Raw genomic sequence first — 13,711 nt, forward strand, 5'->3', positions numbered from 1 at the left:
TGCCCTGCCTTGGTCTAGCGCCCCTGCTCACCTGCTCCAGCATTCAGCTGCAGCCGATGCCCGCCATGTTCCATGCGCACTCCCTAGTAGTCAACACACATCATAGCAACCAGTTATTTGGTTTTTCCACATATTAGGGTTTTATATATATAGATCTTTGATTCTCATGTCTGGAAAAGACCTGAAGAGTCCTCTAGTATAAATGCCCATCACCATAGGAATATTTATTCAATAGCTGCTGTGTGCCACTCATTTTAGGTGCTGGGGAAACACCTAATAAGCAGAAACTCTGCCCTCATAGAGCTTATGTAATAGTGAATATAACAGAACACAGAGAACATTGTTGAATACAATTTGATGGATTTCATGCAATGGATGAGCAAATAGATCAGAAAATGTGTTCCTGATCTTCTGCATGACTGTTCTGTATACTAATCATCGTTTAATTTCCTTCTCTCGTAATTTACTTCAAAAATTTATATTCAGAATATCTTGATGAGTTATCTCAGTGTGTTTTTTCTTCCAAAAAATACATTTAAAGATATTATTTTCCTCGAGTTACTCTGAGCTAAAACAATTTTAAGAACAACCCACTTGTAAGTCCATTTTCAGCTGGCTTTAAAAAAATAGTAGAGATAAGATTGATTTTCTAAATGTGATTTATTTTTATTGACTTTACACACAAAAAAAAGACAATGGGCATCCTTGTATGTAGTGAATTATTTTTAGAGTACTTGGGAAAGCCAAAGAGAAAATATGTCCAATTTGCTTTCTTTATGTGTGTGTTCATATTTATGCTCCTTTGTGTAGTCACATATGTTAAACCTTTTCTATCCTTTAAGGCTGGAAGAAACACAAAAGACAAAAAGCACCAGAGACATTGTCTTAAAACGTCAAAACTAGATTCTTTATTAACTAAGTAGTGTTTCTTCTCTGGGATCCTGAAAAGGTACTTGAGTCTTTCTAAAAACATTTCATTTATGTTTCCTTAAAGGTTTTTTTTTTATTTTTTTTTATTTTTGAAGCATATGAGCAAGGTAAAAAGAAGGGTGGGCTAAAGATAGTGGGCTTTTTCAGGAAAATGCCATCAGGGGTCAAGAAAGTCACATTCGGCGGTAGAATTTGGTTTGTGGTGCATGTGTGTGCGTGCGTGTGTGTGCCTGTGCACGCACGCACTGTGCCCATCCATGCACGCAACACACATGTCCTTTATCTTGTAGAGTTAGAAAAATAACATCTGTTTTCTGGAAAGTGAGGAGAACAAATGGTTCCAACAGGGTTGGGAGAGTGATGGAAATATTATGACAGATCTGATCACAGTCAAGTTTGTTTCTTTTCCCAATCTAGAAAAAACTAACCTTGAGAAATAACAAAGGGGAAACGTTTTCCCTTTTCGAGTCCAAAAAAGAAAGTAAGTTGCTGAAAAAATAACAAAAACAACAGGGAAATGTTTGGAAGATGGCTTTGCTCTCTGGGCCTCGAGCCCGCGGTCCTCTAATGGGCAGGCGTTGCTCAATGTGTCTGCCGTTCACTCCTCTCTGCTGTGAGGATGAGAAGTGCTCTGGGGGTTCCTCTTCCTGGTTTTTGAAAGCTGAGTTTAAAAAAAAAACACCTTTTCCCCTAATGATATTACCTAGGATATTACCAAGGTAATAGTTTTTGACTTTTTTCTTCCCCAATATACCTGAAGGTTATGACACCCTTTCCTCACTAACAGTGAGTCACAGTGGTAATAATTTGTGCCCAGGTTGTGAATCTTTGAAAAACAACAACGCTAGGTGACTTTGTTATGCTCCTTATAGAATTAATGAAGTAGGTAGCCCATAGTGGAATTCATGTACTTGCCTAGGCTATGTAGTATTGTGGGGGAGGGGGGTCAATTTTTTATGGTAAAATACACATAACATAAAATTTCCTACCTTAACCATTTTTAAGTGTGTAGTTCAGTGGTATTAAGTATATTAATAAAGTCCTGCAGACACCACCTTCCATCTCCATAACTTTTCCATCTTGTAAAACCCAAACTCTTATACCCATTAAAAATAACCCCCAGTGCTCCCTCTCCCCCGCCCCTGGCGACCACCATTCTACTTGCTGCGTCTATGGCTTGGACTACTCTAGGTCTCAGGTCTAAGTAGAATCCTACAACGTTTGTCTTTCTGTGACTGGTTTACTTCACGTAGCACAATGTCAAGGGTCACCCATGTTATAGCATATGTCAGAATTTTCTTTCTTTTTAAGGCTGAGTGATCTATCAGATGTATATACCACATTTTGCTTATCCATTCATCCAATAAGACTCTGCTTTCCATTCTTTTGTGTATATATGCAGAAGTGGAATTTCTGGATGCTATAGTAATTCCATTTTTTAATGTTTTGAGGAACCACCATACGATTGCCATTCCATCTTACATTCCCACCAACAGGATGGGGACAACGAGGGTTCCAGTTTCTCCCTATCCTTACCAACACTCGTTATTTTATTTTTATTTTTATTTTTTTAATAGTTGTTATCCTAATTGTCAGGTGGTATCTCCTTGTAGTTCTGACTTGCATTTCCCTAATGAACAGTGATGGTGAACGTCTTTCATGTGCTTATTGGCCATCGGTCTATCTTCTTTGGAGGAATGTCTACTTAAGTTCTTTGTGTTCTTTTTTGAATTTGGTTTTATTGTTGTTCCTGAGTTTTGGGAATTCTCAGTACGTTCAGGATAATCATCTACTAGTATCATATGTATGATTTGCAAATATATTCTCATTCTGTGGCTGCCTTTTTACTCTGTTGATACTGTCGTTTGATGCACAAAATTTTTTAAGTTTAATGAAGTCCAATTTGACTATTTCCACTTTTGTTGCCTGTGCCTTTGTTCTTCTATCCGAGAAGCATTGTCAAACCTTGGCCATGTAGTTTTATCTTCAGGTAGTTCTCACATGAAAATGTCACTTGTCCTTTGGGTTTCTGGAGTGTGTGTTCCTTATAAGTATTATTGCATAGGTGTTTTTCATGTCCTAGGAGTGAGAAAAGTAAGCTAGGTGCAATTTCCCCCCAAGCATTGTTCCCTGCTTGTCCCTGTGCACGGACCTCAGCCACCCATGTGTGCAGGGATAAGCAGAGGCCAGTTTGGCCCTGCCTCGGCGTTGCTGCCAGTCTCTCTGTGGCCGGTCCTCGGCTGCATCAGGAGGCCAGAGACAGGGTGCCTGACGCTGAGTGTCAAGTGGATGGGCTGAGTCTGGAACACCAGGAAGCACCATGAGGAAAACACCCTCAGTGCTTCCCAAGTCCTCCTAGGGCAGCGGTTCTCAACCTGTGGGTCGCGACCCCTTTGGGGGTCGAACGACCCTTTCACAGGGGTCGCCTAAGACCATCGGAAAACACATATATAATTACATATTGTTTTTGTGATTAATCACCATGCTTTAATTATGTTCAATTTGTAACAATGAAAATACATCCTGCATATCAGATATTTACATTAGGATTCATAACAGTAGCAAAATTACAGTTATGAAGTAGCAACGAAAATAATTTTTTGGTTGGGGGTCACCACAACATGAGGAACTGTATTAAAGAGTCGGGGCATTGGGAAGGTTGAGAACCACTGTCCTAGGGGAACCTCCCCAGGCACCCAGCACTCACCGTGCCTTGTATTCCCATCCATCAGCCAAAATAGGCCACCGATATCAAGGGGGGCGGGGGGGATTCTAAAAAATTCCCAGGTGGCACAAGGCAGCCACTGAGTTTGAAATAACTACCACCAGACTACAGAGGTTGGCTCTGGGTGTTTTTAGCTGGGTGAGCTTAGATAAGTCATTTAATTCTGAGTCTCTGTGTGCTCCATAGTCAATTAGAGATGAAAATACCTCCTTGTCTACCTCAAATCTGTTGCCGGGGGGAGGGGGGGGGGGCGAATGAACAATTTGTAAAACTGCACATATCATAATGTGTCATAAAGGAAGTAGTCAAGGACTATTGGAAGGTCGGGCATTCCTAGCAAGTGCTACCACCATGCCAGGCGGTGGAGTGACAGTGTCCAAGATTCTGTGCCTGTCGGAAATGAGCTCACCATCTAGTTGGGGGGAGATATGTGGTTCAAATATGCTCCCTTAGAGCTCCACTAAGTATCGTTAACAGCAACCAACGCTTCACCCTACGAAGCTGGCTCTGTTATGAGTCTTACCCACGAGGTGCTGACATGCCGTGACCTTGAATAACTTCTGCTGGTCACACAGGTCTGGGGAAATGGCAGGTCCAAAAATGAAACCCGTGAAGTCTAACTCCAGGGCCCAAACTTCACCTTGACACATCCCATCTCCCGTTATTGTTACTAAGGAGTTAGTGCACACAATAATGAAGCGGACTGAGTTATGGAAGCGATCAATGCGGGAAATTTCTCCAAGACCCCATGTGGGTGTCTTTCCCTCGGAACTTTACTCTTAGCCGTACGATAAGCCATAGTAAGAGCCTAAGTGTTAAAACCAGGCCTTCCTAGTGTGTCCTCCCTCGGGAAGTTCTCAAAATCTGCCGGTCTATTTAAAACCTGGCGCTCCTCATGAATGTCTTTATGATGGATGTCCACTCAGGACTGGAAGGTGCCTTCCGGGAAACCTCCAAGCACGTCCTATAGATGCCAGCATCTCTGCCCCCTGGAGCCGGCTCTGCCAGCGGACACCATAGTCACTAACGAAGGTTATGAGGACTCTTCATCGTGCCCCACACACTTTGTTTTTAAAATAGGATGTTGGAAGGGGTTAAACCTTTTGGTCTTTGGGCCACGTTTGCAAAACATGGATTCAAATCATTCCTTTGTGAAGCAGAAATAACTCTTTTCGGGACCTTGTGTGGTTGTTGCTGCTTGCCGTTAGACAGGAGATAAACGTGGTTGTTGCTTGAGAAGAAAGGTGGGGAAACCAAGACTGCTCGGGACAGCTGCGCCTGAATGAAGTCTGCGAGGGCAGCGTCTGGGCCCACGGCTTTGCAAGGCCTGAACTTTCCTTCTGTCCGGACACTAATAAATTAGGGGAATTGGCTCGGCTAACAACGCTTTCCAAAGTCTGGTGTCCAAACCACAAAGCTAGTTTCCTAATTTATAAAGGGAGGAGAGCCGCTTCCCAGGCACAAATATGTCTGCCTTCACAGTTCATCTCTGTTTTGTGTCAAGGCACCTATGAAATTGAATTTTAGAAGCCAGATAATTGTGCGGAGCATTAAATCAAGGCAAAGGGAAGTGGATGGTAGGCAGAGTTAGCCAGGCTTTGGTACAGACGGTTTAGCAACCTGCCCCAAGCAGGACATGGCTGAAGATCCTGACGGTCCGGCGCCCATATTTAGTGTCTTTCTCCCGGAGAGGACAGGACTCGCACAGTGATCTGCCTCTTGGACTTTCGCTTTTGCTATGTTTCATTCTAATCATCTCCACCTATTTGCAGACTCCTTGTCCAGGCGTTATCACTTGGTCAGTGAAGTCTCAGCTTGCTAAGTTAGGACCACATTTTATGATGCCTCCCAGACATCCCCAGGTCACTGACGTGCAGTTTCAGGAGCCCCTCCACTCTTTGGTAATATATAGACGTATGCCGCTGAACATATAAATAAAGTCTCTAGGTTTGTAGCTTTTGTTCTACCAATAGCATTGGAAGTGTTTGACACAGTTGATTACTCCCTCCTTTTGAAAAACACTTTTCTTCATTTTTGACACCGTTTTTGATTCATTTATTACTGCATTGGCAGGGATAGCTGTAAGCACTGTAGGCAACGGGAAGGAAAATACTGGATGGCTGTCGTTCGAAGGGTGAGGAAACCAGACAGGGTTTATAATGTGCTTGGTCGGGAGGCTGCATAGCACAGGAGGGTAAGGGAAATTTATCAGCGCAGAATTCCTGGCCGGCTTGTCAAGGAACGCCTCAGGCCATCGTCATCCTCTCAGGAATCTGTAACCTGAGAATATGTCGGTCTGGATGACTGGAGCTCAGAGCTTCCAAAAAGCGATCTGTTTTCCAAAGATACCGGGGAATTGTTGTTGTAAAACACCCACCTATCGCCCAGCCTGCATGGCTCAGTGGTTGAGCGTCGACCTGTGAACCAGGAGGTCACAGTTCGATTCCCAGTCAGGGCACATGCCTGGGTTGTGAGTTTGATCCCCAGTAGGGGGCGTGCAGGAGGCAGCCAATCAATGGTTGCCTCTCATCATTGATGTTTCTCTCTCTCTCTCCTTCTCCTTTCCTCTCTGAAATCAATAAAAGTATATTTTTAAAAAACACACAAAACACCCTCCTGTCTTAGTGTGCTCCTAAACTCTCTAGCAAGATCCCCGTTTTTATCACAGGGCGATTTGAAAGCCTCAGAAGAATACTGTTGATACTGACTGGCATCTTAGTTTGCTTCTCTGAAAGGGACAATGTTCTGTTTTTCTGCCTTAGGAAGAAAATAATGACAAACAGCTTTTTCATTCCAAGTATGGTGTACAGCTGCTTTGAAAGAAATGCGGTCTTATATTGGTGTTATGTTAAAGATTTACTGGTATTCCCTGCACTGCCACAACCTTTTCTGCACGTTTCAGAAGTGGAGTTTCTTCATGATGAGAACATTAATTAGTTCCTACTGTTATTAAATATGAAGAAAAGATACTCCTTCCCTCAGTGCTGTCTTTACCCCTTTGTGGGGGTGGGGGTGCTAAGCTACCTGCAAGCAATTTATCATCTGCATTATTAACCAACATGACAAGGGTGATCACTGTTGGTTTAACATATTATAGCTGTGTTTATTAGAGAAGTTACAAGCTTTTAGAGATAAAGCTATCGAGGAATTTACATAACCTGGGGTTAACCTTTCTGCTTAGTGTCTTTAGGATATGATCATAATTACAGAAGCTATCAATGATTTATTTTGTTGGTGGGGGGGGGGATGGTTACTATAGTATACCTATTAAAAACACAGCAAGAAACTTACTTGCATTTATGGAAAAGGCTATGTCTGTTAAGATTTCAAATCATTTCATCATGGCGATGGAGTAATAATAATGAGGAAACAAATATATACAAAGTCTAGGCATGGAGATAAAATAGGAGTAAAACATCACTTACCATCACCAAGCCAATTTGGTCATAAGTCTGATCATGCTCATTTGAAGAGGCTAATTAATGTCCATACTCAAAGAAGATTATAAGCACATGAGAAGTGGTTTAGTGTCTTATACAGGTAAACTAGAAGCCCGTTGCACGAAGTTTCACGCAATAGGCCTTCCTTCCCCTGGCTGATGGCACCGGTTTTCCCCCGGCACCCGGGACCCAGGCCTTTGGTCCGGCCACAGCGGAGAAGCCAAGCTTCTTCAGTCTTCAGTCTTCAGTCTTCAGTCTTCACTCTGGCCGGAGCCTTCAGTCTTCGCTCCCCGCCTGCATATGCAAATTAACCACCATCTTTGTTGGGTTAATTTGCATAGTCGCTCTGATTGGCTGGTGAGCATAGCAGAATGACACAAATTTGCATGTTTCTCTTTTATTGGTATAAATGACTTCGCATTACTCCAGGTAAATGCAGCTTTCAAGTCAACTGATGGATCCCGGGTATCTCCTGTATGTGGGATCCAGAGAAGCCTGTATTTCTGTGTGATTCTTCTGTTTTATAATTAAGTCTATGTACCAATCATTTAAACTTTTAATTTTTCATGTATTTGGTCACTATTTATAGCCTGCCTCACATGCATGTCTATGAGAAAGTGGTGGGGAAAAGTGCTCAGCTGATTTTTGTGTAACAGAATGACCATAAATGGCTGGATGTCTTCCAGTGTGATCTGACTCAAGTTAAATAGCAATAGTTAATATTAACTAAGAGAGATTAATTACATGCCAGAAGTCTCTTGAAATAGCCTGTCCGAAAAAAGAAAAAAGGAGAAAGAGAGAAGTAATTTGATGATATGTAAATCCGTATTCCTTGGGAATGCTCATTTCTCCTTTTCTCAGGACCCAGAATGAGACACAGACTGTGGTACAATCTCAGTACCTGGTATCATTAGCTTAGGCCTTGGGCTTTATCTGTGAGAGTCTCATACACATTCTTGCCCTTTGGGGCTGTGCTTATGTTGTTTTCCTTTGCCTAAAACCCTTTAGTCAGTGCCTTCCTTTCTCCCCCCCATTCTACCGACCTGATTTCTATGTGAGAGTCTCAGTTAGAATCAATTTCTCCAGGAGGCACTTCTGCATTAGAGTTCTCTAGAGAACAGAACCAACAGGATATATAATATTTAATTATGTGTTTAATATAAATAGTAATATGTTTTATTACTATTTACTAATTAATACATTAATTTATAATATAAAGATCTATTGTAAATGTATAACTGATAAGGAATTGGCTCACCCCATTATGGAGCCTGGAATCCCAGCATCTGCAGCGTGGCTGGCTGTCTCTAGACCAGCGGTTCTCAACCTGTGGGTCGAGACCCCTTTGGCGGTCGAATGACCCTTTCACAGGGGTCACCTAAGACCATCCTGCCTATCAGATATTTGCATTACGATTCATAACAGTAGCAACATTACAGTTATGAAGGACCAATGAAAATAATTTTATGGTTGGGTCACAACATGAGGAACTGTATTTAAAGGGCCAGAAGGTTGAGAATCACTGCTCTAGACCCATGAGAGAAGGTGGTGCAGGTCTAGACCAGAGGCTGGCAGGTGAAGGCCCAGGAGAGTCAGTGCAACAGCTGAAGGCTGAATTCAGCCTGCTGGAGAATTCCCTCTTGCTCCGGAGGCTGGTCTTTGTTTTTCTCTACTCAGGCCTTTAACGGATTGGGTGAAGTCCACCTACATTACGAAGGGCAATCTACTTGACCCAAAGTCCACCTGTTTAAAGGTTACTCTCATCCGAAAACACCTTCCAAAGCAACATGTAAATTCACCATCGCACCATCCCTCCTCTCGCCCTAACCCCATTTTGGGTTGAGGATCCTGGATGCCTCCATTGATCTTGTCAGTGCAATGTCACTTTTGCTTTTGAAGAAGCATCTATATCAGTGGTTCTCAACCTTCCCAATGCCGCGACCCTTTAATACAGTTCCTCATGTTGTGGTGACCCCCAACCATAAAATTATTTCGTTGCTGCTTCATAACTGTAATTTTGCTACTGTTATGAATTGTGATGTAAATATCTGATGTGCAGGATGTATTTTCATTGTTACAAATTGAACATAATTAAAGCACAGTGATTAATCACAAAAACAATATGCAATTATATATGTGTTTTCCAATGGTCTTAGGCGACCCCTGTGAAAGGGTCATTTGACACCCCAAAGGGGCCGCGACCCACAGGTTGAGAACCACTGCTCTATATTATAAAAAGCAGTGGCTGTAAGGCCAGAACGACCGAACGACCAGTCACCAGGAGGTGCACTGATGGGTCCTGCAACAGCGGCAGTGGTGGGCAGGACTCTGGGTCCTGCGGTGGCGGTGGCGGGACTCTGGTCTCGCGTGATTTTGCATGCTGGGCCTCTATTTAGAAATAACTTTTTTTATAAAATTAAGACATTCCTGGTTCGCAATTATACTGAATGTTTTGGGTGTGATTTGACCAGCTCATAGCACTGGCAACAAGATTTTTCTTTTCTGTGGTCTAGCTGCTATACTTCTATTTTGTAAAAATATTTATTGTTGAGAGTATTACAGATGTCTCCCATTTTCTCCATTTTTGCCCCCCTCAAACCAACCCCCGCCCCACCTCAGGCCATCCCCATGCTATTGTCTGTGTCCATGGATTATGCATAGATGCATATACGTTCTTTGGTTAATCTCTTCCTGTCCCTTACCTCATCCCACCCCCCCCCCAAACCCCCAAATTGAGAGCTATTTTTTTTGTTCCATGCATCCATACCTCTGGACTGATTTTGTTCATCAGTTTATTTTGTTCATTAGATTCCACATATAAGTGTGATCCTGTGATATTTGTCTCTCTCTGACTGGCTTATTTTGCTTAGCATAATAGTCTCCAGTTCCATCCATGCTGTCTCAAAGGGTAAGAGCTCCTTGTTTTTTACAGCCACAAAGTATTCCATTGTCTGTTATTCTTATACTAATGTGATCCAGGGTTTCATTCATTTTACCCCTTTTCATCACTCTTTGAACGTGCAATTAGATCGCTAAGTCTTTAACTCTACATGAACTATTGTTAGGCCAGTTTTTTTTTGTCTTCTTCCAATCCTGTTTTTCAGCAATTGATAACATATAACATAGGTGTAGATTTTCACATTATAGTTCTTATTTTAAAATATTCATAGTGATTTAACCTATCCGATTGATCTTAGAATCATAGAAACTTAGAGTAAAAGGAGCATTTTATAACAAAAACTGGGGTCCAACGTAAATGTTGTATAGATTTACCAGCTAATTAGTAACAGTTTAATCAAGTATTCATGCTTCCTGGTGTTTGGTGATCTTTGACTTGACAGACATCAAGCACCTGTTACATTTCTAGGTAATGTGTTAAATGCTATATTTTTGTTAAAATAATTTTAGACTGTATAAAAGCTTTATAACATAAGTCACTGCCCATTTCAGTTGTAAAAGAGGAAATATTGAGATATCAAGTAATAAGCTATATCTTTCTAGAATTCAAAAATTTAATAGCCATTTTGTTATATCTTTGCCTTAGTTATTGATAAAACTCTTAAAGCAGCAAAGGTAGAGATGTTGTTCTACTGTCTGCGACTAGAACTTGTTCCTTTAATAAGTATGTTTTAGATCATTTATTTAACCATTATTTGACCAACTAGAGAGATACCTAGTTAAATTATATTTATCCCTTCCCTATCTCATCTTTTTGAGTAACAAAATGAGGCTATTTTGATAAACTGGAAAGGAAACATCTTGCTATGAGGGTGTGCCTTGCCTTGACTTTTGTTATTTCTAAATCAAAGTAGAGATTGACAGGGCAAACTGTGAAGTAAAGGAAATCTTGTTTCTATGTATATTATTCTTAAATGCCATGAGTGGCATAAAATAGCCTTTATTTGAAGCAGGATGCTCAGTTGCCTCGCCCCTTCAAGAATAAGTACATGTCACTTAAACATGTTGGGAAATTGGAGTTGAATCTCAGTAAATGTCAATTCCATTCTCTTGGGTGGCATAGTGTTCCCAGGGCACAAAAGGCATGATGACATAGGCTAAAAAAATCATTGCTATTTAGTTTTAAAGTTTACCATTTAGGACCATAAGCAGTGTGAATCACGGGTTAAAATGTTTGCTGCTGACTAGAATATGGGCAGTTGTATCGTTGAGAGCAAATACTCAATTTTGACATCTGGGATCCGAAAAATCAAATCTCCATGTTTCTGTTAAACATGTATTGATTTGTCAATTGATAACAGGTAGCCAAAGTGCCTGGTGGTGTTCATTGTGGAAGGTGGCGTCTCTAGGCCCTTCTCTTAATGAGAGGTCTGCCAGAGACGCCAGAGAGAGGAGCACAGGCCTCTGCCTGCCTGATTCCTGGTGAGCAGACTTGGGGAGGTGCAGGGTGCAAGTCACTCATCTCAGGAACCAAATGGAAACTTTTGGCTCCATCTCAGCTGTCACCCTGCCTTTATTGCGAGCAGCTAGTCTTTCAAAATTTTAAGTCCCTGGGAAGATTTTCTGACTCACATTTCAATATATCATCATCATACACGAGAGAGAGAATTCATCATGTCAGACCTTCTTCAAAAATTGTAAGTTTGGCCCTAGCTGGTTTGGCTCAGTGGATAGAGCGTTGACCTGCAGGCTGAAGGGTCCCAGATTCGATTCCCATCCAGGGCACATGCCCGGGTTGCGGGCTCGATCCCCAATTGGGGGCACGCAGGAGGCAGCCAACCAATGATTCTCTCGAATCATTAATGTTTCTATCTCTCTCTCCCTCTCCCTTCCTCTTTGAAATCAATAAAAATATATATTTCTTAAAAATTGTAAGTTTGTTCTTAATCACTTTGAAAGAAATCAGCAATCCAGGAAGCTATGTTTTCATTTTGGCCTACCTGTTATGGTTACTGGAACAGGGCACCTTTCTGATACCGAAACTGAGAATCCTTTCATTCCTGGAGTTTCCTGTTGGGAGTGTAAGGTTTTCTGAGCAATATGTAACGTTGGCTAGTTATGTAACATGTTGGATTTTACTGCCAGCTCTTTGTTTAATAAGGGAGGGAGAGGTTGGGGCCAAACAGGAACGGAAAGACAAAGTTAAGTATGGCGTCATCTTACCACCTGTCACATGGATAAACCGGATTCCTAAGCAAACAGGTTGTACATTATCTGCATCAATTCAGATAAGCCAGCTACAAATAGTTTTCTCTCACTCCTACCTCCATAGGATTTGGGGAAACTTTTACCTTTTTGCTTCAGGAAAATGTTTGGAGGAGGAAACTTGGCCCTGATACCATTTTTGTATTCCATTTTTCGAAGTCGACAGTCTTCTGCGTTTGTGTCTGCTCTCAGCCACCACCATTCCACAGAGCTGCTGACTCCCCATCAAGCCTTCCCCCCAACCCCCACCCCCGAGAGTAGGTTCAGCTTCAGTAGGCTGGGGTGGACTGAACTGAGGTGAATTGAGCCCGTTCAAATGGAATGGTGTTAACAGGTCAGCAACTGCAGAATCAAACTGTAAGCTGCAGAAGACCCGCGATGCGTCATGTTTAACAGCAAGCACTAGAAGCACTCCCATTAAAGTCAGGAATAAAGGTGAATTGAATTCATCATAATTATCTTTGTTCTGGAGGTATTGTCTGTTAGACTGAAGTAAAAATAAACAGTAAATGAAATTGTCAAACGAAGGAGGTTAAACCACTATTTGCAGAGCCCTGGAATCAACAGAAAGGCTAAGTGGTGGGATGACTCAGTGGGATCAGTGAGACAAAAGGCACAAAACTAGAGCTTCGTGTAGTCAAACAACCAGTTAGAAGTGGAGATGGAAGAAATCCCACTGCATAGGTTTGAAAAGATGAAAAGAAAGGAATTGACCTCATAAACCATGCAGAATCTATACGGAGAGATTTGTAAAACACCATGGAGAGAACGAAAAAGAAAGACTTAAAGAAATGTAAAGGCCTTGCCGCGTAGGGATAGGAAAACTCAACATCATAATACCGATTCTCCGTAAGTTAATCTAAGGGACCCCAACACGGCTTTTTTGGTTTTGTTTGGACTTAGACAAGCTGCTTCTAGATATATGGACAAATAATTACCATGAAAAGTCTGAAAAGAGAGTACTAACTATATTGAGTGTATTTAATGAAAGGGTGCTAACTACTAAATATAAAAACTAATGAAATACTTAAAATAATGAAATTCGTGAATGGATCAAGAATTCAAAGGAACAGGCTTGAAAACCCAGAAACAGACGCAAATATACACAGCCATTAGCTAAATGTCTTCGTTCAAAACAGTGGAGAAAGAAGTTAGTAAAGGGTGTTGGGACAACTGAGTAGCCACCTTAAAAAAAAAATTGGATCTCTACTTCACAGATTATACCAAAATGATTTCCAGATGAATCAAAGAAGTCGCATTGAAAGTGAAACCATAAATTACCAAAGATAAAAGAGAAAATCTATTTATTTAACTATAAAAAAAATCACATCACCATAAAAACGTCAAATGACAAAGGACAGATGGAGGAAACTTTTTATAATTCACCTCACAGACAAAGGGCTGCTTTCCTTAACATATAAAAATGCTTAGCCCTGGCTGGTGTTGCTTAGTG

This window comes from Myotis nattereri, assembly GCF_964212035.1.
Source record: "Myotis nattereri genome assembly, chromosome: 1".
Taxonomy (NCBI): domain Eukaryota; kingdom Metazoa; phylum Chordata; class Mammalia; order Chiroptera; family Vespertilionidae; genus Myotis; species Myotis nattereri.